Raw genomic sequence first — 3,724 nt, 5'->3', positions numbered from 1 at the left:
GGCGGGTTGCAGGTTTGACCCGCACCCACCTAACCTGCCCGCATAAAACTTTTTTTTTTTTTTTTAAAAAAACCCCTTTTATTTTTATTTATTTTTTTTGCATTTTGGATGAATGTAAGTTAATGAAGAATTACCTTCTCTTTTTTTTTGTATTTGGGTTAAGAATGATGAATGTAGGATGAATGCAAGTTAATGATGAATGTAAATTTTGAATGATTTGTTTAGGTTACGAATTGAGATGAATGCAAGTTAATGATGAAGGTAAATTTTGAATGATTTGTTTAGGTTACGAATTGATTTTGTTGTGTTTTTTATTTTATAAGTTTTTTATAAGTTTTAATTCATTAATTATTAATGTTAGAGTATTTTAGAAAATTGGAGGAAAAATGTCTAAAAGAAATATTGATAAAAAAATGGGGAAAAAAAAGGGTTTAACAAAAAAATTTTGAAAAAAATTTCAATCCGCAAACCGCCCACAACCGGCCGCGCAACTGCAAACCCTATCCGCACAAACCGCAAACCGCATTGCGGGCGGTTGCGGGTTGACTCTTCCTCAAACCGCATACATACGAGTGGGTCCAAACCGAACCGCAAACCATCCCAAACCGAACCGCGGACACCCTTACCTTAAGAGATGAGATAATGGGTTATATGCTCTTATTCTCAAGATAAGTTGATTCAAAATGAATCTCTTCTAATAGGGTCTCTCAATAAGTCATAGGTCATGCCACCCTAGGCGACCCAATCAGGTATGAATTCTAAACTCGACCCAATTTCCAACAGTCTTGATAACCAAATTCTACACTAACCTGAAACTCAACCACATAAAATGAGATGCTCATTGATAGAGACTAATTTTTCCAAAATAAAAGAAATATACATTGATAGACATAAATTTGCCAGCATTTCTACTACACATTGGTTGAGTCCTGGCACTCATGGGAGGAAAACGAATAATTAATGAGGTAATATGCACCATGAAGAATAATGAAATTAAAATAATATATACATGTTGTCAAATAATTTTCTACAAGCAACTTGAGATCAGAAATGCTGTTACTCATACACTATGAGTTGAGTTTATCTTAGAATCAACACCATGCTCCCAAGGATTGGTTGGCTATATGTAATTGTAGATTCGATTAGAAGAGAAACCCATTAACACCATGGCCACTTGACACTACAAGAAAAATAGGATATTACCACTTTTTTTTTTTGGCGTTTTTGAAAAATGTTGTGAAATGTTTTATAATTTTTCACCATCTGTGCAAATTTAATTATTTCATCTCGTTTGTTCGCCGTTATTAAAAACAGTGAAGTAATATTTATTTGTGATTGAAGTGGCAAGACTTTTCTGATCAAAAGAAGTGGCGTAACTTTTGAGAGAGAGGGAGAGAGAGAGGCAGAGAGAGAAATCAAGGGCTTGGATCTTCGATCTCCATCGATTCGTTGGTTGTATGATCTGGAAATTTTTGTTCTACACTTGATTTGAGCGTATGTCTGTAATATCGTTTGATTCCCTCTTAATCTAAGTCGATCTAGGGCTCAAGGTTAGAGTTTTCTGATATGGATTTGCTACATTCACACTAGATTTGTAAACTTTCATGGCTGAAACTAACGATTTATAGTTGATTGCTAGTTTCTTTTCTTCTGTTTTGTATTTTCGTTTTTTGAATCGATGTATCTAGGGTTTTGAGTGCCGTGTTAATGTCTCTGATCATGTACAGGATAAGCAAGCAGCGCTGGATCTGGATCGTTAACAACAGTGAGTAGAAGCAAGCTCAACGATGTCGAGATGTAGATCTTATTCTCAGATCTGCTCTCTCTGTCTCTCCGATCTGCTATTATGGTAATATCAGATCTGCTCTCTCAACCTCTCCAATCGAATTTCATGCATTCTTTTCATTGATCTATGAGATTTGGACCTCTCTCTGTTTTTTATTAAATCTCAGTATCTTTGTCACTCTTATCACATTTTCCTTACATAAAATGTCAAAACAGTTTCTAAAATTGGTGCTGGTGACTAGTTTGTTGGTGCTCTCCTATGCATATTGATGATGACCGATTTGTAGTTGAGGTTAGTATTCCTTGATGTTGTGATTCTTATCCTACTGACATAAATTTTTTTATGGATCTTTTTTTTGGTTGGAATAGCTTGTTGATATTGTGATTCTTATTGTACTATTTTCCTTGCATGTCCAATGTTCGATAAAATGTGTCAATGGAAAACTTTTTTTTATTTTTATTTTATCTTCTTGTTATTGGTGGACCTAGGGCTTTAGGTGGAGGGATCATAGAGGTTAGTGCTTGGGTGCCAGACCAAGGTCCGCCATAGTGGAGCTTGCTGGCCAGCAAGCATTCAGGAAGTTTTGTTTATAATTTTGCTGTGATAGGTTGCTGTTGCTAAGGTGTTTGATTTTGGTGACACCGTATTTACTATACGGGATTCCTTTCTCAATGGGATTTACAACTTCTTTTTGAAGGAGATGGGATTCTGGTTAGTGGCTAATCTCTGCCTTTTTTTTGTGGGTAATTAATCTCTGCCTGCCCTTTGGGGAAAAATTCGTATTTTACTCGAGATTCATAAATATTACTTGAAGGAGGTCTCAAGGTTTATCTGTCTTCTAATTCTTTTTGTGTCCTATTGGTTTGCATCTTCAACATTTTTTAGTTTCCTCGATAGGTTTTGTTTTCCAAAGGTTAGCATCACAAAGGACAAAGCATAGACTAATAATTGAAGAACCAGTACACTTTTTGGGCTTTTATGAATAATTACAAAAAGCTTTATGGGAACACTAGAAACCATTTTATCAGTGACACTTTTTTCAGCATTTATCCATGTATCACATCAGCTGGCATGCATCATTTGTCTATATGCTTTCTCATCCACTTCTTGTTTGTTAATTACGTAACATGATTTTATTCTACAATTATATGTTGCAGATTATGTACTAGAGGGAAGTGAAGGAACTCCTTTTGCAGGTTTGATATGAAGTGTTATGCATTTGTGGCACACGACATTTATTTCATCGTTGGTTTTGTTTGCTATTGTTCTTGGAACATGGAATTTTTTTATTTTATTTTATTCATGAATGTTTCCCACTTATTATTGTAAGGTGGATATTATTATGGGAAAATCAAGTTTCCTCCAGAGTATCCATTTAAACCTCCAGGAATCAGGTATTGTGGATTTTGTTTGCTTAAATTTTTCCACAAAAAATATTTTGATGCTTTTTTAGCAGGTTCATGTTTATTTTTATTTTTAACATTTTCACTAGGTTTCTTTAACTGAAAATTACATTTTTTTCCATTGTAGTATGACTACTCCAAACGGACGATTTATGACTCAAAAGAAAATCTGCCTGTCTATGAGTGATTGTAAGTGCCGTTAAATATCATTGGTCTAGGAATCATCTGTTCTTTCTAATAAACTATTTTATTTTCACCTCATTTCTATCATTTTTCAGTTCATCTAGAAAGTTGGAATCTGATATGGTCTGTATCAAGGTAATACATTGTCATTGATGAAAAACAGATGTCACTGTTTGCAACCATTTAATCTAGCGTCTGATGCTGACTAGAGTTTGTATGTGTTAAATGCAGCATACTTACTAGCCTTCTCTATTTCATGGTGAGATTCTGAACTCTAGTATTATATGACTATTGTCTGCTAACTATACAGGATAGATACACGACTAGATGAAATGTGCCTGAAATTTTCTTT

The 3,724-nt window shown here is 34.5% G+C and overlaps 1 long non-coding RNA gene across 1 annotated transcript; it reads left to right on the top strand.

The window, feature by feature from the left end:
- Positions 1 to 2,437: 2,437 nt before the first annotated feature.
- LOC145792253 (uncharacterized) lies at positions 2,438 to 3,378 on the top strand. The gene is made up of 4 exons (XR_014331641.1): positions 2,438 to 2,497; positions 2,944 to 2,982; positions 3,117 to 3,180; positions 3,317 to 3,378. It is a non-coding gene; the product is annotated as an uncharacterized LOC145792253 (long non-coding RNA).
- The last annotated feature ends 346 nt before the right edge of the window (positions 3,379 to 3,724 follow it).

This window comes from Camellia sinensis, chromosome 6 (assembly GCF_055761805.1).
Source record: "Camellia sinensis isolate YWXY chromosome 6, ASM5576180v1, whole genome shotgun sequence".
NCBI classification, from domain to species: domain Eukaryota; kingdom Viridiplantae; phylum Streptophyta; class Magnoliopsida; order Ericales; family Theaceae; genus Camellia; species Camellia sinensis.
This window is presented reverse-complemented; position numbering and strand designations above follow the sequence as displayed.